Source organism: Saimiri boliviensis, chromosome 3 (genome assembly GCF_048565385.1).
Source record: "Saimiri boliviensis isolate mSaiBol1 chromosome 3, mSaiBol1.pri, whole genome shotgun sequence".
NCBI classification, from domain to species: Eukaryota; Metazoa; Chordata; class Mammalia; order Primates; family Cebidae; genus Saimiri; species Saimiri boliviensis.
This window is the reverse complement of record NC_133451.1, coordinates 15758718-15784159: the sequence shown is the minus strand read 5'-3', so window position 1 is coordinate 15784159 and position 25442 is coordinate 15758718. Positions and strand designations below refer to the sequence as shown.

General features: G+C 41.3%; 1 protein-coding gene across 11 annotated transcripts in view; it reads left to right on the top strand.

Moving 5' to 3' along the window:
- LDB2 (LIM domain binding 2) overlaps positions 1-25442 on the top strand; it is a 400444-nt gene that overhangs the window by 111325 nt on the left and 263677 nt on the right. The window lies entirely within an intron of this gene.

Below are 25442 nucleotides of genomic sequence, written 5' to 3'. Positions count from 1 at the left end.
TCTGCCATGCATTTCCCAGGAACCACTTCTCATGCTTGACTAGAGCTTATTATAGCAGAGACATTACAGAACATTGTTTTCTCTGCTTTCCCCCGATGCGGCAGCTGCCCTGCCATTGTAGCCACAGTAGGCGATGCTTCCACATTACATTTTGGCCTGTTTACAGAGTCGGAATGGGCACTTGCAACTGCTCGTTACAGGGATGCATCCATCCTTACCATGAAGCCTTATGTTTCTCAGCAGAGCATGACCAAGTCTCCCAGGGAATTTGACCCAGCCCTCCTTTTTTCTGGCCTGGCCCGAAGTTGAACTTGGACCTGGGAAGTGTTTGAGAAAAGGCTAACATTGGTTGGTACCTGCTTCAGTCTCTGCTAGGGTACAATTGTGGCCTGGGGTATTCCTATCTGTTGGATGGAGCCACGTTTATCAGGCTGACAGACATTTTCTTTGGGTCACCCTTAGTTCTTCAGGTCGCCTGGAGAATCTCCCAGCAAATTTCTTCCAGGCTTTTAAGAAAAAGGATTTATTTTTACAGAATTGGGATTATTAAATATATATACACATACACACATATCTATATAAATAACTTGATATTTTTTTCTTTCATTCACTATTATAAGCAAGCCATTATTAACAATTACAAAATAACTGCTCCTCAGTTACAGAGCAACACCCATTCGTTGCAGTAATCTAGGTGCTGTGGGAGAATGGAGGGTATTTAAGGGTGGCAGAGCAAAGGGGTGTCGACAGTCTCTACCCAGGAGCCAGTGCAGCAGTGAGCTAGGAAACGGTTGTTTCCTGAAATTATGGTTATTTTTAGTGAGAATAAAACCAGATGCAGAGTGCCAGAGAAGGTAGTTGTTGGGAGGCAGAGGGAGGAGAGAGTGGTGGGCAGCTATGGCAGGCTGAGATTAGACCCCAGAAAGGCCTGAATGTCTGGCTGAGGAATTTGAACTTTCTTCTCTGGATAAGGGATTCCACTCTCGACCTTGATGACCTGACAGAATGGGCAGAGGCAGGCTTAAGGAAATGTGCAGTATTCTTCGTTCACACAGCTTTGGCCACCTCTGCTTCTAAGGATATTTCTAGGTCCCAAACCATTGCTCTTTATGGAAGGGAAGAGGAACCACATGTGAGGTTGTTCACGGAGACCCTCATGCTTGTAACTAGCCTCTGAATCCCTGAAAAGAGATGGTGTTTCCTATTTCCCACTAAGGAATGGTCTAGAAGTCTGGAATGCTGGAGTTACAGGTGTTCCATTAGAAATCGCTTTATCTGGTACATGACCCCATAATTTTGCAGGTCCAAAATCTGAGATCCAGAGAGTGGAGCAAACTAGAGAGACCTACGAACGGTGATAAGAGCTTGCCTTTGGTGTAAGCCCCATATCAACATGCATCCTGGTACTGTCACTTTCTAACCCATCTCGTGGGCAAGTTCCTATTTCTCTGAGCCTCAGAGTCTTCATCTTTAAAATGGGATAATAAAAGACTTGCCTCACGATGTTGTTGATGGGGCTTAATGTATCAAAGCGTGTAGAGTTGATACTTGGCAGATGTAAAAAGTATTCAGGTAACAGTAGCTGTCTCACAGTTATTATTGTCATTATTACTGTCATTGTTACTATTTGTATACTGCAGTGTAGCATTAGTGGTATTGATGGACTCTATTGTTGAATAACTAGTAAAAGGCGTATCTTAAATCATTGTTGCCGTGAGTACTGACCTAGTAACAAGTCTTAGGAATATTGCCCTGCTGACTGGTAGTCCACCTAATTGACATTTTAAGTCAAAACACCCTTGAAGACAGAGACTTTAAATAAGTAATTTATGTTTTGTAGCCATTATAGTGATGGCTGTGGGCACTCAGTGATTGGGTTATGATGAAGAAGTATTTTGGTCCTGATTGGCCTCTTTGACATTGTAGTGTATTTAGCCTCTTGGTGTCTTTCACCCGCAGGGAGAGAAACATAAGACCCTTTGTACGTGGCCATGTTTCGAGTAGAATTAGGACATGGGCTTGTCTAGGTGCTCAATGTCCAAGCCCTGCCTCTAAGCATATCTGTACCTTCTGTTCTTGTACTTGGTCACCCACGTGGGTAATAAAACACTTCCTATACAGAGATTACCCATAAGCCCAGGCCCTAGTGCCCCGTTTTCCAGCACCTTATGTATCCTTGATTTACACACATGTGCACATGTGCTGGTACTGGCTCTCTCTCATTCTCTGCCTACATTAAGGGGTCTGGACACTTGGTCAGGATCTCATAGGATCTCAGACTGCTGGGCACCATGCAATGCTCTTTATAGGTATTAGTTCATTCACTGGAAGGTTGGGTATTGTCCATACCCTTAAATTGGGTATGGGCAATTTAAGGCACTGAAGAAGTGTTTTTAGGACATCACCTCACTTGTTCATGAGATAACCACAAGGCAATGCTGCTCCAGCAGAGGCTGAGCGCCCTTCCTCTTTGGGTGGAGTCTTCCCACTTGATTTCTGCTGTATAGAGTAAAGGGGGGGGCTTTTCTAGCTCAAACATGCTCACTGGACAAGTAAAAAGATGTACGGCCCCTTAATGAAACTCAGGCCCATGGAGATAATATACAAATCCATTCCCCTGGAGACCGTATTTTAGTGACTTTGAAATATGAAGCTAAACTGAGAGGTTATAAACAGATTTAGGGGTACACAGAGAGTAGAAAGATCTTTGGAGCCAGCCAGGGACAGAGCTGAGTCCTGGATATGCCGTATTTGCCCTTGGCTTCAGTTTTCTTATCTGTAAAATGGGACTACACTAGTCCCTTCTTATTTGTGTTTTTGCTTTCTATGGTTTTAGTTATTTGTAATCAACCACAGTCTGAAAATATTAAATGGGAAATTCCAGAAATAAAGAATTCGTAAGTTTTAAATTCCGAGCTGTTTTGAGTAGCGTCCCTCTTGGGACATGAATCCTCCTTTTGTCTGATGTCTTCATGCTATATATACTCTCTCCCCGTTAGTCACTTAGCCATCTTTGTTATCAGATCCACTGTCATGGTATCACAGTGCTTGTGTGCAAGGAGCCCTTATTTTACTTAATGCCCCCCCAAAGCAAGATAAGTGATGCCAGCATATTGTCATAATTGTTCTATTTTATTAGTTATTGTTAACCTTTTACTGCTCCTAATGTATACATTTACCATAGTTATGTACATATAAGAAAAAAAATAGTATGTATCAGGTTAGGTACTGTCTGGTTTCAGGCATCTACTGGGGTTAATTTAATCTGGAAACACCCTCACTATGTATAGATAGGTTCTCTGCACTGTGTAGATAGATGTAAGGTATGTAGAATGTTGCTACTATAACATAAGCTAGGCAGCCATGCAGCCAGTTCTTATTTAGTCCTTGCTTACTCAGAAAGGCCAACTTCAGTGAGCTAGGTGGTGGGAGTATCATTATCTCCATTCTACAGATGAGAAACTAAAACACAAATGTTAAATAAGTTGCTGAAATCCTATACCAGAGCTGGGATTCAAACCCAGGGGTGTGACCCTGGAGCCCACTCCTTTTATCATTATGATGTTCTGTCTTCTGCAGGATGGCTGGCAATTTCAAAGGCATTCAGGTAGCCTGTAATTTGTTTGTCCAAGCATGGGAGCTATGGCTGGAATGGAGTGAGTGTGGAAGGGAGTGTAGGGCGAGGAGAACAGAGATGTGATGAGGAGCAGAAGAATGGTAGAAGGCCTTGTAGGCTATTCTAGAGACTTTGCCTTTTACTCTACATTGGTGGGCAAGCTACTGAAGGATTTTCAGCAGAAAAGAGATGGGATCTATATTACACATCTTTACATTTTAGCTCTCTTTTCTTCCTAATAATAACTGACATTTATTAAACATTTACTGCATGAATTATTATGCTAAGTGTTCTATATGCACATTCTTATTTAACTTATAAACTAAAGTTTCAAGGTGGAATTACCAGTCTCAGTCTACAGATGAGGAAACAGAGGTGTAGAGGTTCATAACTGGCCAAAGGTCTAGTAGCTTGTAAACAGTATCATCAAGTTTTACCTTTGATTTGTCTGTTTCCAAAACTAGTGCTCTTTCCCTCTTCATCTCCAAGGGGTTTTCTGTCTGCTATAGTTTTACCATCCTTGTCCCTGGACTTGGTTCCCAATGGTCCATATCTCATTGGAAGGGAGGGCTCGCAGAAGAGAGTCAGGGCTCCTGTAACAGGCTCATTAATACCAAGGAGAAGGGACTTCCATGAATGCAGTTGGCCATTATATCTCATCACACTACCTCATACAGATGCAGAAGATGAAGTGGATGTCAACAGGGGCCATGAAAATGAAAAATCCCTAAGCTAATTGAGCAGAATTCCAGTTACAGGTCTGTCTGGTGGGTTGGCTTCAGTGAAGGCAACTCCATTCAGCTCAACTTGAAATGCCAGCACCTGGTGTGGCACCTGGCACCAAGGAGGTACCTCCTCCCCAGCCCAGTCAGTGTCTGTTGGAGGGATTGATGCATGCAAAGTCATGTCATGTATAGATTCTTATTTGATCCTTACACCAAGCTAGTGAAATCAACAGGACTGATGGTTTTACATAGGAGGCTCAGAAGGTTAAACAAGTTGCTCAAAATCACGCAGGAAGCAAGCACTAAAGCCATAATATACATATGAACCTTCCAACTTCCAGTGCTAGACTTCTGTTTTGAATAAAAGTTCTCATTGCCAAAATTAAGAAAAAATGTTTAGACTCAAATATGCAGCAAATAATATATGTGAAAATATACACAAAAGCACTGTTTGTGTGTTCCTGAATTTATTGTTATAATAATGTGAAAATAATAATAATAAATAACAAACAATTATTGGGCCTTTTCTCTGGGCCAGGAAGTGTGCTAGACACTTGACAAAACTGTGTCACTTAATTCTTACAATATTCTTGCTAGGTAGATCCTACTATTTCCAATGTAAAGATGAAGAAATTAAGACTCACAAAGTTTTAATAATTTGGCAAAGGCCATTTAACTACTAAACTATAAAACAAAATCCAAATTTGGGCCATTATGATGGTTAATTTCTTTTCTCTCCCTCCCTCTCTCCCTCCCTTCCCCCTTCCCTGCCTCCCTTCCTTCTTTCCTTTCTCTCTCTCTCTTTCCTTTCTTTTTTCCTTCCTTCCTTTTTTCTTCCTTTCTTTCTTTCCTTTTCCTTTCTTCCTTCCTTCCTTCCTTCCTTCCTTCCTTCCTTTCTCTCTCTCTCTCTGTCTCTCTGTCTCTCTCTCTCTCTCTCTCATCTTATTCTATCACCCAGGCTGCTGTTCAGTGGCAATCTTGGCTCACTGGAACCTCCACCTTTCTGGTTCAAGCAATTCTCCTGCCTCAGCCTCCCAAGTAGCTGGGATTACAGGCATGCACCACCACACTTGGCTACTTAAAAAAATTTTTTTTTTTTTTGTATTTTTAGTAGAGATGGAGTTTCACCATGTTGGCCAGGTTGGTCTCGAACTCCTGACCTCATGATCTGCCCATCTTGGCCTTCCAAAGTGCTGAGATCACAGGTGTGAGCCCCTGTGCCTGGCCATGATGATTAATTTCATCTGTTAAACTCTGCTGGGTCACAGAGTGCTCAGACATTTAGCCTAACATTATTCTGTGTGTGTCTGTGAGGGTGTTTCCAGATGAGATTACCATTTAATCAGTAGACTGACTATAGCATATTGCCCTCCAGAGTTTAGGTGGGACCCACCCCATCAATTGAAGTCCTGAATTAGAACAAAAAGATTGATTAAGAAGCAACTCTGCCTGCCTGAGTGATCGAGCTAGAACATCACTCTTCTCTTGCCTCAGGCTTTACCTTCTAGTTCTGGATCTCCTAGTTCTTGAGACATCGGTCGTCTTGAGTCTCCAGCTTGCTGAGTCACCCTGCAAATTTTGGAACTTGTCAGTCTCCATAATTGCATAAGCCAAATCCATATATATGTGTATATACAGCATAGGAAAGAACCCTGACTCACGTGGCAGTGTGTGTCTAAGCTCTGGTATGTTACAGCTTTTCTATATTAAGTCAAATTAGGACAACTTTTACGTTGGGTAGAGAAGAGACATTAATTATCAATAGTGTGCAGCAAGAAATTCACTGACACCTTCCACCAGATATAATTTGTTTTGTTCCAGCATCTCAGAAGTAGCCTTTTCTTTTTCTGTTTGCTTATATTTTAGAAAATTATACTCCAGAAGCAGAGTGAGGTGCAGAGAGTGGCTTTGCATTTCCAGGCAACTGGTTGGGTTTGTAGCTCTGACAAGCTCTGCATGGATGTCCTTGGACAAGTCAGTTCAACTCTCTGAAGAGGAGAGTTTGTTTCCTACGTGGATTACTTCTGCCTATGTGCCCCAGGGTACCATGAGGTTTCTGTGAGATGAAGCACCGATTATTTTAAATCTCATTATTTAAAAAATCACACAAAAAGTTAGCAAGCAAAGGGAACCCCTGGCAGCAGGAGCAATGCACTATGCAAAATAGATACTAATTCTGCATAATCTGATTCTTGTCCAGTCATCTTAACTGAAGGCTAAAAGTAATTCTGCAGTAATAAAGGGAATTACAGTTTCCACACGATTGTAGAAACTTGGAGAGCAATTCTAGTACGAAGTAAGTGAATACACTGCAACAAATTAAAAACTTTTTTAAAGAAGCAGAAGTCGGAGGGGAAGGAAACCAAAAACCACTCAAATACCTTTAGAAATACTATTTAATAATGCAAACTCTCTTTTCCACAGAATTCCAATCAAGGGGCACTTTGGTCATGAGGAAGCAATTAGGAACGTCTATGATTTAATGAAAATGTAAAAACCAAGGGCAAAGAAAACAACCATGTAACAAGAGGCTACTCCTCACATCCCTGCCACCAAACTGTAGGACACAGTGTGGCTGCAAAGCCACTGATGGCTAATATCAGCCAGAGACACGATCTCCGTAAGTCAGCTCTGCCTTGCCTTTTGGAAAATGATGCTTTAAACAAAACAAGAGCCAGGCATGAATGGCACCAAGTGAGGACCAACTCCGTGGGTGGCCATTCAGGCATTCTATGATTTCATGAGGAGAAAATGCAAGGCCTAGCTTTGCTCTCTTGGCCTTGGTGAGAACATGCATCCTTCCTTCTGCGGAATTCGGCCATCCGTGGGGCTCTCCCTTCCTGATCATAAACATCTACTGTAATTGTAATTGTAAACAACATTCCTTGCAACAGAAACATATAAGTCATTCTTCTATGACTTGGAGCTCTTCCAACCTCAGACCATGAAGCAGTCTGTCCTGCTAACGTCATCCCACACCCCTCAGGCCCCTGTTTCTGGTTCACAAACCTTCTATCTGTTTTCTTTTCTTTTTTTTTTTTTTTTTTTTTTTGAGACGGAGTTTCGCTCTTGTTACCCAGGCTGGAGTGCAATGGCGCGATCTCGGCTCACCGCAACCTCCGCCTCCTGGGTTCAGGCAATTCTCCCGCCTCAGCCTCCTGAGTAGCTCGGATTACAGGCACGTACCACCATGCCCAGCTAATTTTTTTTTTTGTATCTTTAGTAGAGACGGGGTTTCACCATGTTGACCAGGATGGTCTCGATCTCTTGACCTCGTGATCCACCCGCCTCAGCCTCCCAAAGTGCTGGGATTACAGGCTTGAACCACCGCGCCCGGCTATCTGTTTTCTAAGCACTTTATAGTAACTTTCGCTTTTGGGTCTTGGCACTAGCTGTCCCGCTGCCTGTATGCTTCATCCTTCACGTCTCTGAAGACATGAGTCCTCATTATTTGGGTCTCAGTTCAAATGTCATCTCCTGGAGATGAGGTCTTTCCCAGCACCATTTAACGAAAGTAAATCCAGACACTCTAAGTATTATTCCATTTTATTTTCTTTCAAGTACTTCTCATTTTCCAAAGTTATCTACACCGATAATACACCCATATATTTGTCTGCTGGGTTTATCTGCCTTCTTCTACTATTTCTCCTCTAGATAATAAGGTTTGAGAAAACAGGATTTTGTCTTCTTATTTATCACTATGTTCCCAACTCCTGGCACAGCTGTGAACATTGAGTAGGCACTTAATAATTTCTCAGTGGAATGGATAAATAAAATGCTGGGTTGCTTGGGGTTTGTGAGTCTTCAGAAAGACTGTGTTGGGTCAAGAAGTATTTATTTTATTCATTCCTTCTTTCCACATTTGTTGAGCACCAAGTATCTTCAAGGAGCTGGAGAAAGAGCAATGAATTACATCTGATTTCTGCCCACAAGGAATTCAGAGTGGAGATGGAGAGAGAGAAGGAAAGAGTACTGCAATGTAATGTGAGATGAGGAACACAGTAGGGTACGCAGGCATAGCCAGAGCTTGGCATAGCAATGCTACCTGGTCTGTGGCTTGGAATCGTATGGGATTCAGTGCTCCTCACAGTTAAGTAGGTGGTAAATTGTTTTCTAGGCTGCCCCAACAAGTCATCCACACTGGTGGCTTAAAATAACAGAAATTCACCCTCTCGCAGTTCTGGAGTCTAGAAAGCTGGGAGAAAAGCATTAGCAGCCTTGGTTCCTTCTGAGAGCTTTGAGGAAGAATCTGTTCCATGTGTTTCTCATGGAACCTCTACCTCCATCTTTACATGCTGTGCCTGTGTGTCTGTCTCTGCTTCTTATATAAGGACACCAGTCATCAAATTAGGGACCACCCTTATCTTAACCTATTCATCTGCAAGTACCCTATTTTCAAATCAGGTCACATTCTGAGATTCCAGGCAGACAAGAATGATAGGGGAAGGGGCAAGTGACACCATTCAGTCCAATACAGTTGGCTACACCTTACTGTTATGCTGAAAAAGTTACTTTGCTGAGCACCGGTTGTCTGCTGGATTTCCACTGAGCATTTGGGTGCATCAAAGTATGAGACGTGACCCATATAGTTCTCCCCATGATCTACTCCATCTACTGGAGGAAGAGGAACAAAATAGGTCAGTGGCTGGCTGGTGACCGTCCTCACTGTTCGTGCCTTCTGTCCTCCAGACTCCCTCAGCTGAGGGCTCATACTCATCTTCTCTGGCTTTATTTTCTAACTCAAAGTCTGATCTGTGTCCCACCAAGGCATATGCCAGTTAAGTGCTCCTCCTTCAGTTACTCCGTGAAGACTCATTCTCAAGTACAGCGGAGCAGCTAAAGAAACTGCCATGCATGACACTGCATTCACTTCTGTGTGGCCCTTAAGATCCTAGCCCCACGTCCTTTGCTGCCCAAGCCACTCTTGTGCCCCAGCCTGGCTTCTGATCTGTGGCATCCCTGTTCTATTTCATTCTTCTGAGGCTTCCTTTCAAATCATAGTTCCGACACCATCTTAGCTCCTCTTAGTAATGGGGACCAAGTCCCTGAAGTCCAAACGGAGGACCAGAGAGTCATGGAAAAAGTCAATTAGTCTCTTTAATAGAGAAGGGCTTAGCTACCTCCAAGCAACTCTAAACCCCAGAGATGCTCAGAAGGATTCAAACAATGGGATTCAGTGGAAAGATGACCAGCATGGGAATCCAACAGCCCAGAGTCCAAGTCTGAGCTCTAACCTTTATTAGACATCTCACTGCAGATAAATTGCTTAATCTTCCAAGTGGCCATTGCCTCACTAATATCAATTCTTACCACTTAGAGCAGGCGTCCCCAAACTTTTTACACAGGGAGCCAGTTCACTGTTCCTCAGACCTTTGGAGGGCCGCCACATACTGTGCTCCTCTCACTGACCACCAATGAAAGAGGTGCCCCTTCCTGAAGTGCGGCAGGGGGCCGGATAAATGGCCTCAGGGGGCCGCATGCGGCCCTCGGGCGGTAGTTTGGGGACGCCTGACTTAGAGTTAGTGTACTCATTAAATTTTAAAAAGTAATAATGGATTTAGCCTGATTCAAGACACATGGAATGTGTTTTCATGAAATGTTTTTTGAGTTGTAAAAAAAAAAAAAATTGAAATACCCAACACAGAGCTAACAAAGTTGTGAAATGGAGAGAAAATACTGGATTGTGGTCTGGAGAGAAATGCATTCATTTCCACTGATACATAGATACAGCTTCTCCATGGTTTGCATTCTTTAATTAACCTTAGTGTCACCTCCTCTGGTGGCCTTGTGGAGCCACCTTTGTCTAAAAGAAATCATCTTGGCCTAGCGTGGTGGGGCTCATGCCTGTAATCCCAGCACTTTGGGAGGCTGAGGCAGTTGAATCACTTGAGGTCCGGAATTCAAGATCAGTCTAGCCAACGTGGTGAAACTCTGCCTCTACCAAAAATACAAAAATTAGGTGGGTGTGGTGGCAGGTGCCTGTAATTCCAGTTACTTGGGAGGCTAAGGCAGGAGAATTGCTTGAACCTGGGAAGCGGAGGTTGCAGTGAGCTGAGATCACGCCATTGCACTCCAGCCTCGGTGACAGAGTGAGAGTCTGTCTCAAAAGAATAATAAAAATTCTTAAAAAAGAAATCATCTTTCTTCTATGTAGTCTCAGTCCATTTTCTTCATACAAGTTATTACTAATAATAATACACCTGTGTATTTGTTGTTTGCCACCTGCTCTAGACTTAGAGCTGCATGGGAGTTTTTACTAAACTCTATCCCCAGCATGTGCGAAAGGGCAGTCTAGTCGCTAAAAGTTGTTAAATGTGTGAAGAAGTAAGTAAATAAATCCAGTTAGAGCAAATAGAGATGCTGCCATATTTTCACATTTTATCAGTTTCAGTAAAACAAATAGAAAAAAGAAAGAAGTATTTGCATTTTGGAGAAGAAAATTTTAAAAGTCAAAAGTAATTTCAAATTTCTACGAGTGCAATTATCATGACAAGTTAAGAATGGTGAGACCTTGCATGTGATCTCCAGTGGACACCCAGCTGATTCCTGGAGCACTTGGACAGCATTGCAGTCAGTCAACTGAACTGACAAGGGGAAAGGGAAAACTTTCCTTTCCTGCTGTATTCACTTATTTCCCTTGACTACTCAGCATTAAGGACTGGTTTACCACTTGAGAGCCCTAAAAATTAATCTCTTTTAAAAAACGACCTTCAAAGATATAAGGACACAGCCCTGTCCTCTATGGCCCTCCATTTTCTCCAGGTTACTCAACTTGGGCCTTCCCAAAAGACAGAATTGGTACGTTCCATGTCTTCTCATTGGCCAAGGCGGTGTGGGGTTAGCAGCGGCGCCACTTAACTTGCCACCCAGTGTCATTCTGATGTGAATACCTAGTATGAGTGAAAAAGATCTGCAGACAGACCCAGGCCATCCATGCTTCGAAAGCGCATTTAGTTTCCCATAAAGCCATAAAAGGTTTTAGATGACACTCTGCTTCAAAAAAGACAGATTCTTAAATGAGAGCGATTTCAAGGCGATCAGACATCCTGTGGTGCACTTAAGGGGGGAAGCAAATTGCATAACCATTGCTCATCTGAGCAGCGGCGAGGCGTCCTGCCAGTGGTGGTGGCACAAGTTCAAATCTCAGGCCCCCAAAGCCAAGTTCTGCGGAGGCTCCCCTTCAGCTCAGTGCCTCCCACAGCTATATGGCCAGGCTAAGTCATTCATTCCCCAGTGTTTCCCTGAACAAAAGAACACAAGGTAGAAGTAAAGTGAGGTTTGTGGGAAAAAAAATGCATTTGTCCCGAAATTGTCCTCTTTTGAGTTATAGGGAGACAATGGGATAGGAATGAAAGAACATTGGCCTGAGAGTCAGATTTTCTAGGTCTAATATTAGAGCTGGAAGGGCGCTTAAACAAGAGCTAGTTCAGTTCTCTAACTTTACATCCAAGGATACTAAATCTTAGGTTAACTTTGTTATATAGTTACCTGTGTGATCCTGAGCAAGTTGCTAAGCCTTGCTAGCCTCAGTTCCTAATCTGTAAAATGGAGATGATGATAACATTATCTACCCTTAAATAGTTGTAATGATCAACCATATAGGATAATGCATATCATATACCTGAGAGGGAGAAAGCACTTCAAAATGGAGGGCTAATATTATTTTACTATCAACAGATAGTAATTGAGCTTCTACTGTGTGTCACACTCTGCTCCAAATAACGAGGATACAACAAGAAATGAACACTGATCTTGTCTTCTTGAAGGCTGAGGGGAAGAGAGACATAAAAACACAAACTCACAAACACTCTTGATCATGACTGTGATTGACAGTGGAGAGATGGTGGTATATATAGTGGTAGTGGGAGGTAAAGTGAGGACTGTCAGGGGGCCTCTGCAGGTGTTGACTCGTAGAAATGAACCAGACGGGGAATTCTGGAGAAAGTTTTATATAGAGAGGAGTTTCATGGACATGATACAGCTTATGAAGAAGCAGCATATTTGTCTTGTGTATGTACGTGTATGTGCATGTGCGTGTGTGTGTACGTGTGTGCATGGTGTGTGTGTGTGTGTGTGTGTGTGTGAGAGAGAGAGAGAGAGAGAGTTGGTTGAAGAATGGTTTGATGATCCTCAAAGGGAACAGCTGATTGTTCTTGGAGACATTCCCAAGGCAAGTCTGAGAGCTAACATGGAAATGTTGGACCTTAAAGCATTCATGCATGGAGGAGACCTCTTTGCCATCAGTTTTCAGATCGAATATGTGTGCCCAATAAGGACTACTGATGGAGAATATAAAGTCAGCTGTGCTGAGAAGCTGGCAACCAGGTGGTGTCATAGAAGTGGAAGTGCAGGTCTCCAGGACCAGAGGCATGAACTGTCCTGGGGTAGAGAGGGATGGGGGAGGAAGGCAGGACAGGCACAGGTTTGAATAGGACAGACACCAGCAATAAATCCCAGTCAGGCACTGGTAAGCTTTCAAGAGAAAGAAAAGAAAATGATAGCTAAGATTTGTTTAAAAGTGCCATGAATTAAGACTAAGAGACTTACTGATTATGCTCTGTGTTGCAGCCCCTGTTCTAAGTTCTGGGCACATATTATTTCATCTTCACAATAAACCCATGCAGTAAATGTGATTGCTATCCCCATTTTACAGATAAGGAAATCGAGGCCAGAGGAGATAAGGAATTTACCCAAAGTCACATAGCTTTTAAGGAGTGGAGGTTACTTGGTTTCCTTAAGGGAGGGAACTAGAACACTAAATTGATCATGACGCAGGCCTCCTTAAAACCTTTCTATGAGATCTCATTGCTTGTAGGAAGAGATCCCACATCTTGTTTGGTTTTGCCACGTCCTACATGGTGGTTCAAGCCCTGGCGCTTCCCCAGGTTCATCCACAGCCTCTCACCTCCAGCTTCCAATGCTTGGATTTCAGTCCCTTAAATGCATCACGGTCCTTCAATCTCAGGGCTGTTATGCTTGCTGCTTCCTCATGTCGGCTGACCAAGCCCTCTCATGCCTTGGCTTGGTTGAAATATCACTGTCACAGGAAGCCATTTCTCATCTCCCAGACCATGTGGGTGCCCATGGTCTCTCCTGTAACACTGCATCCTCCTACCTCATGTCATTCATCCCAGGTGTAATTTAATCATCATCGAGAGGCTATTTGATGCCAGTTGCCTGTGGGAGAGGGCTAGGCTGTTCCTGTTCACCCTCTACTTCCAGTGCCTGCGTAGAACCCTTCTAAACCCCTGTCTGTCTGACTCCCTCCCTCCCATTCTTCAGGATTTTATTCTATGAGTGGTGCTCAACCTGGGACAATTTTGTCCCCCTGACCCGAGGACATCTGTCAATGTCTGGAGACACTTTTGGTTGTCACAACTGAAGGGGGTGCTATTGGCCTCTAGTGGGCAGAGGGCAGAGATGCTGCTGAACACTGTACAAGGCACAGGACACCCCACAGTGAAGACCTGGGTAGCTCTAAATGTTTGTGATGCTGAGGTTGAGAAGCCCTGCTCTAAAGAGACGTTGCTTGCAACGCCTTCCATGGTTATCCCATCTAAATTTTACTTCTTCCCCACCCCCATATTTCATATCCCCATTTTCTGCTTTACCGCTTTTCTCCTCTACACCTAATGCTATCTAATAAATGACATATTTCATTTATCTTTTTCATTATTTGTCATCCACTAGTATACAAGATCTACAAGGACAGGAATTTGTGTCTTTTTTGTTCACTGCATTATCACTAAATCCTAGAACAGTGTCTTGCACGAAGTAGGCACTCAGAACATATTTCTGAATACACGAATGAATTCAGAGTCCTAGGTAACTACCCCATTCCATCAGAGAGGCCACTTGGGGGTGAAATCCATTTGCCATCCCTGTGGAAACTCTCCTTGGACTCTGGAAGAGATGGAGTTTAGAAATTTTTTCCTTTATATCCTTTGGTTGTGATGTTGTCTCCACTTTATCCCTCACCAGGATCCCCCAAAAATGCTTTCACTGAAGACAAGATTGGGGAAAGTGGGTAGGTTCTCTCAGTAAACAACACATTCTTAAAGAAGTGAATGTTCTGGTGGGATGTCTTTGGGAGGACCCTTAGAATTGTCCTTATATTTGACAGATGGGGAAACTGAGGTCAAAGCACACCCTCTAAGGACATTTTGAACCAAAAATGTTTTGATTTGGACTTACTTAAGGTCACCCAGCAAAGAATTATCAGGATCAGAATTAGAACCCAGTTTCCTGAATTCCAGGGAGATGGAATGGGGAGTGAAAAGTTCTGCTGATCTAAATATGGATGCTGGCAGGCAAGCCACAGTTTTCTAAAGCTCTCTTTTCTCTTGCAAGTTGTGATCTCTAGTTGACAAGGAAGCAAACTGAATAGCTAAATGGAGAGCTCTCTGAGATGCTGAGATGCAAATTAGCCTGAACAATGAGCAACTGTGGATTTGAGGTTGGTCTGCAAAATAGAGGCTTCGTTTCAGTCAGCCTGCTTTAAAAACTCACTCTGATAGGGCCTTGCTCTTTCGCAGCCAGACACTATGCAAGGCACAGAGGGTACAGGAAAAATTAAACACTGATCCTGCCCTTGAGGAGTTTGCAGTCTCAGTTCTTGTGAGGGAGACAGACAGAGGAGGGCATGTGTTTCTAATCCAACAAAGAGGCATTGATACTTGAGTGCCAGTGCCGTATCAACTGTGTGTCAGGACCCCACTAATTGGATCATACATTTCCTGAGAATAGGAAAACTCATCTTGAATGTCACTGACAACCATAATAATAATGATGGATAAAAATTACTGATGCTTACTGCATGCCAGGCACTGTTCTAAGCACTTTAATGAATCGGTTCATTTAACTCTCATGATAGCACTGTGAGGTAGCTACACTTATTGTTACCATTTTTTACAGTGAAGGCAAATGAGACTTGAGTAACTTTTCCAAAACAACAGAGTAAAGAATAATGACACTGACATCTAGACCCAGGCTCTGTGGCAGCAAGGTGTGTAGGCTATATCGTACGATGCATTATGGATATATATTATTTAATATCCACAACAATTCTGGCTTTGGAACCTTCTCTGCCACTTAGTAACAGTGTCCTTTCTTGGGCATTTACTCCATTTCAGTCACTGGTCCATGTATTATATAGCTTAATCCTCACAATTAAGAGTGAGATACGGTGATGTCCATTTTAACAATAATGAAACAGAGGCATAGAGAGCTTCGGTAATTTGTTTGAGATCACATAGGTAATAAGAGCCATGATTCTGGACACTTTGTGTAAATGAAATCATACAATATATGGTCTTTTGTGTCTGGCTTCTCTCATCGGCATAATGCTTTGAGGTATATCTTATATATAGCATGCATCCAAATTTTCTTTCTTTTATTACTCCTGGTATACCACTGTCTAAATAGGCCACATTTTGCTTATCTGTTCATCAATCGGTAGACATTTGGATTGTTTCCATTTCTTGGCTCTAGTGAACAATGAAGTGATGAGCATTAATGCACACATGTATATTTTTGCAATATTTTATTACTAGGTATTTTCCTATAGTCCCCTTTCTCTTGCTCACATACACACATGCACACACAAACACATTCATCAGTTCAAAGGGATGAGTTATGAGGACAGGTTATATGACTTTGATCACTCACTCCAAACTGTACCAGCTGTGTGACTGAGAAAATTAAGTAACCTTTCTGGGGTTTGGCTTTCTTCACCTATAAAATAAGGATAATAATTTACCTCTCTGATAATGTAACTCAAAAGCTTGGCTTAGATGATGCACATTGTTTGGCTCATAATTACACAATAAATAAGTGCCAGGTAAGCAACAGGAATACAAAAAACAACCCAAAGAAGATGAGGTCTCTACCCATGGAGTGCACAGTCTAATTGCTGGAACATGAAAGTATAATGAGTGGACATGATGTAAAATCAAATAAAAACATGGTATTATAGGAATAATCACCATGAGGTTCCCATTGTTTTTTAAAAAATGTATATCTCAGTCTAGAAAATGGAGACTTTTCTGCAGGTTGGAAGGTGTGAGAAGCCTCAGGGTCAAGGCAGGATGACAGGGTGGAAGTCTTGAGGAATGAACAAGGGATAGTTGAGAAAACGTAGGAGAATGTGTGGAATGAGAGCATTGCATCTGACTAACTGCCCTCGAGGCTGAGACGGGAGCATCGCTTGCATCCAGGAGTTTGAGGCTATAGTGAGCTATGACCACACCACTGCACTCTAGCCTGAATGACAGAGTGAGACCCTGTCTCTCTCTTAAAAAAAAAAAATAAAATAAAATAATAATAATAATAATATAAAAAAGGAATACTGCAATTGTAGAAATGGAGGTGAGTACTGGTTCCTAACAGGAACTGGGCTGTACAGCAGGGGGTGTGACAGGTCAGTGAACAAAGCTTCACCTGTATTTATAGCCACTCCCCATTACTCGCATTACTGCCTGAGCTCCACCTCCTGTCAGATCAGCAGCAGCATTAGATTCTCACAGGAGCATGAGCCCTATTGCGTACTGCACATGTGAGGGATCTAGGTTGCGTGCTCATTATGAGAATCTAATGCCTGATGATCCGTCACTGTCTCCCGTCACACACAGATGGCACTGTCTAGTTGCAGGAAAACAAGCTCAGGGCTCCAACTAATTCTACATGATGGCGAGTTGTATAATTTTTTCATTATATATTAGAATGTAATCATAATAGAAATAAAGTGCACAGTGAAAGTCATGCACTTGAATCATTCTGAAACTGTCCCCCAGAGTGTCCGTGAAAAACCTGTCTTACACAAAACCAGTCTCTCGTGCCAGAAGGTTGGAGACTGACGGTTTACAGCATTTCCCCCAATCAGATGTCGTAAAGACAGATATCCTCTTACCATTTCTTCTAGTAGTTTGAAAATTTTGGTTTTCTCTATTTACATGTTTAATTCCCCTGGAACTCATGCTTGGTTATGTGAGCCATAACCTAATTCATTTATTATTTGTACATGAAAAGGCAATTGTCTTAACACTTTGCATCAAATAATTCTTCACGACCTCACTACCAGGCAATTCCATATCTACCAGATACTCATTTTCCACGCAGGCTTCTGTCTGTGTCTTGGTTCTTCTTCTGCCCACTGCTCTGTTTGCAAATTTTCTTCACTTTATATTACCATGTAAGAATGTACTTGTGTTATTTTAAACTGTGTGTGAACATTATTTTTTAAAGATTCCTGTTTTCTTTCTGGTGGACATATCACAGTTTCTTGAATCATTTCTCTATTGTAGGGCAAACACATTGTTCCTAGTTTTTTCATGTGTGTTTTTTTTCTGAGTGCTCCTGCAGTGAATAACTTTTTGTATAAAGCATTTACATATTTTTGGATTATGTCCTTTGGATGGATTCCCAGAAATAGAATTACTGAGTCAAAGGGCATGAATATTTTTAATGCTTTTAATTCACGGCATATATTTATTTAAAACATTAAAGTGAATAAAGATTCTGGAAAGTTCCTGGTACTCTATGATGTGATTGTAATCAGCTGGGCTGTGCCAACTCTGAACCTAGGTATGGCTGCCCTGTAGAAGTTCAAGAGGGAGATTAATGTGGTCTCCTTGATAGATTTATCTTTTGTTTTCGGTAGTTTGTCTAACGCATTTTTTATATTCATTTATTCGGACAGTCATTTTAAAGCACCCATTATATGCCAGGTTTCAGAGGAAAGCAGGCAATAGGACCTTGTATTCCCTGGAACACAATTTCCAGTATGTAAGAAGACAAACAAAATTGAGTGATCAAAGGAAAACATAGACTGATGTGATAGCAGGTAGACTTCTGTAGACTGGATGATCAGAAGGTGACAAGGATGCTGAGATTTGAATGAGGAAGGAGAGGCCACATCAAAGAGAGGAAAGGCATTCATTGGTGGTGGACATAGCTGGTTCAAAGGGCCCTGTGGTGGAGTGGAGTACAGCCATGGTCCCAAAGGAAGGACCCCAGGATAAGAACCTGGTCTGCGGGCTGTGCTGAGAGTGCAGTGAACCAACAGCAAAGAAGAAGACAAAGTCCCAACCACATAGGAGAATGAGCTCTCTACACAGCAATGACAGGCCATGGAAAGCTTTTAGTTGGGAGGGACACAAGCTAATGGGCATTGTTAAAAGATTCTCCAGGCTTCTTTGCAAAGCACAGGTTATAGGGGATCAGAAGTGGGAGCTGAGAGATGAGTTAGAAAATAGTCACTGTTGTCCAGGCTGAAGTTACTTGAAGCTCAGAGAAGGCATAGCAGTGGCAGGAAAGAAACATGGGTGGATTTCCATTTATGTGTCAGAGGTAAATGTATGGGATTTGCTGACAGATTGGAGGTGTGGATTTAGAGTAAGAGAGGAATCAAGAAAATGTTCTCAAATGCTAGCCAAAGTGGCTGAGAAACTGGAATTACATTACGGAGAAGAAAGAGACTGAGAAGAATTGGCTTGAAGGGGATGGAGTTGGGGGAGATGTCTTGCTTTGGCCATGTTAAGTATGAGATACCTCTTTGGTTAAGAAGTGAAGAGGTGAGTGAGGCAGTTAGAGTCATGATTCTGAAGTCCCAGGGAGAAGTTTGGAGCTGGGATATCCACTTGGTTGTCATTGACATGCTAGAGAGAATTCAAGTCCCCTGGTAAATAGATTTGTAAACAGACAAGAGAATAGAAATGATTGACCATATTGACCATCATCAAGACAAACATTATTTTTTTTAGGTTTCAAGAATGTTCTGGGATTCTTATAAATAAATTTTGTGAACAATTAAAAAAAATTTCCAAGTAGGAAGAGAGAAAATACTGGATTTTCTTATCTAGTGACTTCCTTCAGACTTGGTCTTGGCACAGTCCTCCAATGTTTAGTGGTGACTTGAAGAATTATTCTTGTCATTTGATCAACTATTCAGAGGCAGTGAGGTGGGTCACAAAAATAAGATTTTGAATCTTGCAAGCTTTTCCAGAAACATTCCCTTGTCTGCTGTGCTTATGTTGGAATGAGAACTTTGTGCCTGATTTTATGGTGAGCTTACCTCAAGATACACGAGTTGCTGCCTCATCACATTATCCTGCCTTTCTGAACCTCTCATACCTAGATGGTGTGATATAATACGAGGTGTGGTGTTATTGTCACAGAACTGTCAGGAGCAAAACCTGTGTGCCTAGAGTAATGCCTTTCCACGTCGTTTTCAAACTGGCTTTGCATAGGGTTCCCAGCATATTATTTTTGATATCTGGGAGTGCATGTCTCCATGTTTGAGTATAAAATAGGAAATTTAATTATTAAAAAAAGACCATCCCCCTTTCATACTACAATAGTATAGATTAGAGATTAGAATAGGCATGAGAAAAGCTTTGTGGATGGAAGCAAAAATTCAAGAGTCGGAGAGGATGCAAATTCCAATGTTGCCACTTATTTGATCTGTAACCTTGGGTACATTTCTTAACCACTTGGGGACTCAGTTTCCCCATTGACGTTGGGATAATAACGTTACCAACTTGATAGAGAGCCTGTGAGGACTAGAAAATACTACATTTTGAAACTGCATTTTTGCTGATTTGCTCATCAAAGAATTGAAGCTCTTGGTTCACAAATATGTAAACAGAGCAGAGTGGCACCATTCAATCATCATGAAATTAAAAGCACTGGTTTTCTTTTGGGTTTTGCGAATATGCTGGGTTTCAGTTAAATAAATATTTATTTGTTGAATTAAATGATTTAAATAACTTAATAATGGAGCAATTATTTGTTGCCTTTTTGCCATGTGTTAGGTACTGCACATGTAAAACACACGAGACATGGGTACTGATATTGCCCTCAAAAAGCTGACAGGAATCCTAATTTCAAAAAGAAAAATTATTTTGTCACACTTGTAGTAAGTCTGGTAGCAAAAAAGTTCAATTTTTGGCACATACACACTGAGCCATTTTGGTCACCATTTTTAAAAATTGTATTTGGGCTCTGGGGTACATGTGCACGGCCTGCATCCTGCAGGATTGTTGTGTAGGTACATACACACCACAGTGGTTTGCTAGCTCCATTCCCTCCCCGCATCACCTACATCAGGCATTTCTCCCTGTGTTATCCCTCCCCATCCTCCCTGCCCCACCAACTGTGACCCCCTCCCCTCCCCACCTGCCTAGCCCTGTGAGATTTCTCTTCCCTGTGCCCAAGTGTTCTCATTGCTCATCACTCACCTATGAGTGAAAACATGCGGTGTTTGGTTTTCTGTTCTTGTGTCAGTTTGCTAAGAATGATGGTTTCTAGGTCTCTCTATGTCTCTACAAAGGACATGAACTCATCATTTTTTATGGCTGCATAGTATTCCACGGTGTATATGTGCCATGGAATGCTATGTGCATTTTTTTTTGTCCAGTCTATCATCGATGGCCATTGGGTTGGTTCCAGGTCTTTACTATCATAAACAGCACTGCAATGAACATACATGTGCATGTGTCTTTATGATAGAATGATTTATAATCCTTTGAGCATATGCCCAGTAATGGGATTGCTGGGTCAAATGGAATTTCTGTTTCTAGATCCTTGAGGAATTGCCACACTGTCTTCCACAGTGGTGGAACTAATTTACACTCCCACCAACGTGTAAAAGTGTTCCTTTTTCTCGACATCCTCTCCAGCATCTGTTGTCTTCAGGTTTTTTAACTATCACCATTCTAAGTGGCGTGAGATGGTATCTCAAAGTGGTTTTGATTTGCATTTCTCTAATGACCAATGATGATGAGCATTTTTTCACATGTTTCTTGGCCACTTATTTGTCTTCTTTTGAAAAGTGTCTGTTCATAGCCTTCACCCATGTTTGAATGGGTTTGTTTGATTTTTTCTTGTAAATCTGCGTTAGTTCTTTCTAGATTCTGGATATTAGCCCTTTGTCTGATGGGTAGATTGTGAAAATTTTTTCCCATTCTGTTGGTTGCTGGTTTACTCTAATGATTGTTTCTTTTGCTGTGCAGAAGCTCTTAAGTTCAATTAAGTCTCATTTGCCTATTTTGGCTTTTGTTGCCATTGCTTTTGGTGTTTTAGTCATCACATCCTTGCCTGTGCCTATGTCCTGAATGGTTTTGCCTAGGTTTTCTTCTAGGGTTTTTATGGTATTAGTTCTTATGTTTAAATCTCTAATCCATCTGGAGTTAATGTTTGTATAAGGTGTAAGGAAAGGGTACAGTTTCAGCTTCCTGCCTATGGCTAGCCAGTTTTCCCGACACCATTTATTAAACAGTGAATACTTTCCCCATTGCTTGTTTTTGTCTGGTTTGTCAAAGATCAGATGGGTGTAGATGTGTGGAGTTGCTTCTAAGGCCTCTGTTCTGTTCCCTTGGTCTATATCTCTGTTTTGGTACCAGTACCATGCTCTTTTGATTACTGTGGCCTTGTAATATAGTTGGGATTCAGGTAGGGTGATGCCTCCAGCTTTGTTCTTTTTGCTTAGGATTGTCTTGGCTATGCGGGCTCTCTTTTGGTTCCATATGTAGTTTAAGGTGTTTTTTTTTTTTTTTTTTTTTTCCAGTTCTGTGAAGAAGGTCAATGGTAGCTTGATGGGGATAGCATTGAATCTATTAATTACTTTGGGCAATATGGCCATTTTCATAATATTGAGTCTTCCTAACCATGAGAATGGAATATTTTTCCATCTGTTTTTGTCCTCTTATTTCCTTGATCAGTGGTTTGTAGTTCTCCTTGAAGAGGTCTTTTACCTCTTTGTTAGTTGTATTCCTAGGTATTTTATTCTCTTTGTAGCAATTGTAAATGGGAGTTTGCTTAAGATTTGGCTCTTTGTTTGTCTGTTATTGGTGTATAGGAATGCTTGTGATTTTGGCACATTGACTTTGTATCCTGATACTTTGCCAAAGTTGCTTATCAGCTTAAGGAGGTTTTGGGCTGAGATGTTGGGGGTATTCTAAATATATAATCATGTTGTCTGCAAATAGGAACAATCTGACTTCTTCTTTTCCTAATTGAATGCCCTTTATTTCTTTTCCTTGCCTAATTGCTCTGGCTAGAACTTCCAATATTATATTGAATAGGAGTGGTGAGAAATGACATTCTTGTCTAGTGCCAGTTTTTAAAGGGAATGCTTTTAATTTTTTCCCATTGATTATGACATTGGCTGTGGGTTTCTAGTAAGTAGCTTTTATTGTTTTGAGATACATTCCATTGGTATCCAGTTTATTGAGAGTTTTTAGCATAAAGGCTGCTGAATTTTGTCAAAGGCCTTCTCTGCATCTATTGAGATAATCATGTGGTTTTTGTCTTTGGTTCTGTTTATGTGGTGAATTACGTTTACAGATTTGTGTATGTTGAACCAGCCTTGCATCCCTGGGATGAAGCCTACTTGATCGTGGTGGATAAGCATTTTGATGTGCTGTTGGATTTGGTTTGCCAGTATTTTATTGAAGATTTCTGCATCAATGTTCATGATGGATATTGGCCTGTAGTTTTCTTTTTTAGTTGTGTCTCTGCCAGATTTTGGTATCAGGATGATGTTGGGCTCATAGAAAGAGTTAGGGAGGATTCCCTCTTTTTGTATTGTTTGGAATAGTTTCAACAGGAATGGTATCAGCTCCTCTTTGTATGTCTGGTAGAGAGCTGTGAACCCATCTGGTCCTGGTCTTTTTTTGGTTGATAGGCTATTAATTGCTGTCTCAACTTCAGACCTTGCTAATGATCTATTCAGGGTTTCAACTTCTTCTTGGTTTAGTCTCGGAAATGTTCAAGTGTCCAGGAATTTATCCATTTCTTCTAGATTTACTGGTTTATGTGCATAGAGTTGTTTGTATTAATCTCTGATGGTAGTTTGTATTTCCAAGGAATCGGTGGTGATCTCCCCTTTATTGTTTTTTATTGCTTCTATTCAGTTCTTCTCTCTTTTCTTTTTTATTAGTCTAGGTAGTGGTCTATTTTGTTGATCTTTTCAAAAAGTCAGTTCCTGGATTTATTGATTTTTTGAAGGGCATTTTGTGTCTCTATCTCCTTCAGTTCTGCTGTGATCTTAGTTATTTCTTGTCTCCTGCTTGCTTTTGAGACTTTTTCATCTTGCTTCTCTAGCTCTTTCAATTTTGACGATAGGGTGTGTCGATTTTAGATCTTTCCTCACTTCTCATGTGGGCATTTATTGCTATAAATTTCCCTCTAGACACTTTAAATGTGTCCCATAGGATCTGGCATGTTGTGTCTTCATTCTTGTTGGTTTCAAAGAACATTTCTCTTTCTGCCTTCATTGCATTGTTTATCCATTTGTCATTCAGGAGCAAGTTGTTCGGTTTCCCTGTGATTGTGTAGTTTTGAGTGCTTTACTTAATCCTGAGCTCTGATTTGATTGTGCTGTTGTCTGAGAGACTATTTGTTATGATTTCTGTTCTTTTGCATTTGCTGAGGAGTGATTTACTTCTGATTATGTGGTCAGTTTTGGAGTAAGAGTAATGTGGTGCTGAGAAGAATGTGTATACTGTGGATTTGGGGTGGAGTGTCCCGTAAATGTCGATTAGGTCTGCTTGGTCCTAATCTGCATTCAAGTCTTGGATATCCTTGTTGACTTTCTGTCTTGTTGATCTGTCCAATATTGTCAGTGGAGTGCTAAAGTCTCCCACTATGCAGGAGTCTAAGTTTCTTTGCAGGTCTTTAAGAACTTGCTTTATGTATCTGGGTGCTCCTACACTGGGTGCATGAATATTTAGGATAGTTAACTCTTCTTGTTGCAGTGATCCTTTCACCATTATGTAATGGCCTTCTTTGTCTCTTTTGATATTGGGAGGTTGAGGCAGGAGAATTGCTTGATCTTGTTGGTTTAAAGTCTGTTTTATCAGAGACTGGGATTGCTACCCTGCTTTTTTTTTTTTTTTTTTTTTTTTTTTTTTTTTTTTTTTTTTTGGTTCTCCATTTGCTTGGTAAATCTTCTTCCATCCCTTTATTTTGAGTCCATGTGATTCTTTGCATGTGAGATGGGTCTCCTGAATACAGCACACCAAGGGATCTTGACTTTTTATCCAGTTTGCCAGTCTGTGTGTTTTGATTGGGGCATTTAGGCCATTTACATTCAACATTAATATTGTTATGTTTGAATTTGATCCTGCCATTTTGTTACTGGCTTGTTGTTTTGCCCGTTAATTGACATGGCTCCTTCATTGTGTCATTATTCTTTGCCATTTGGTACATTTTTGCAGTGGCTGGTACTGGTTGTTCCTTTCCCTGTTTAGTACTTCGTACAGTAGCTCCTGTAAGGCAGGTCTTAGAGCGATGAAATCTCTCAGCAATTGCTTGTCCATAAAGGATTTTATTTAACCTTCATTTATGAAGCTTAGTTTGGCCAGATATGAAATTCTGGGTTGAAAATTCTTTTCTTTAAAAATGTTGAATATTGGACCACACTCCCTTCTAGCTTGCAGGGTTTCTGCTGAGAGATCCACTGTGAGTCTGATGGTCTTTCTTTTGTGGGTGACTCAACCTTTCTCTCTGGCTGCCCTTAGGATTTTTTCCTTCATTTCATCCCCGGTGAATCTGACAACTATGTGCCTGAGGGTTGTTTTCTTGAGGAATATCTTTGTGGTGTTCTCTGTATTTCCTGGATTTGAATGTTGGCTGGCCTTGTTAGGTTGGGAAAGTTCTCTTGGATAATATCTTGAAGAGTGTTTTCCAACTTGTATTCATTCTCCCCATCACATTCTGGTATGCCAATCAAGCATAGATTAGGTTTTTTCACATAATCCCATAGCTCTTGGAGCCTTTGTTCATTCTTTTTTCACTCTTTTTTCTCTAATCTTGCCTTCTCATTTTATTTCATTGATTTGACCTTCTCTCTCTGATATCCTTTCTTCTGCTTGATCGATTCTGCTGTTGAAATTTGTGTATGCCTTGCAAAGTTCTTGTGCTGTTTTTAGCTCCATCAAGTCATTTATGTTCTTCTCTAAGCTGTTTATTCTCGTTAGCATTTCGTCTAACCTTTTTTCAAAATTCTTGCTTTCTTTGCATTGGGTTAAACAAGATCTTTTAATTCAGTAAAGTTTGTTATTACCCACCTTCTGAAGCCTGCTTCTGTCAATTCATCAGAT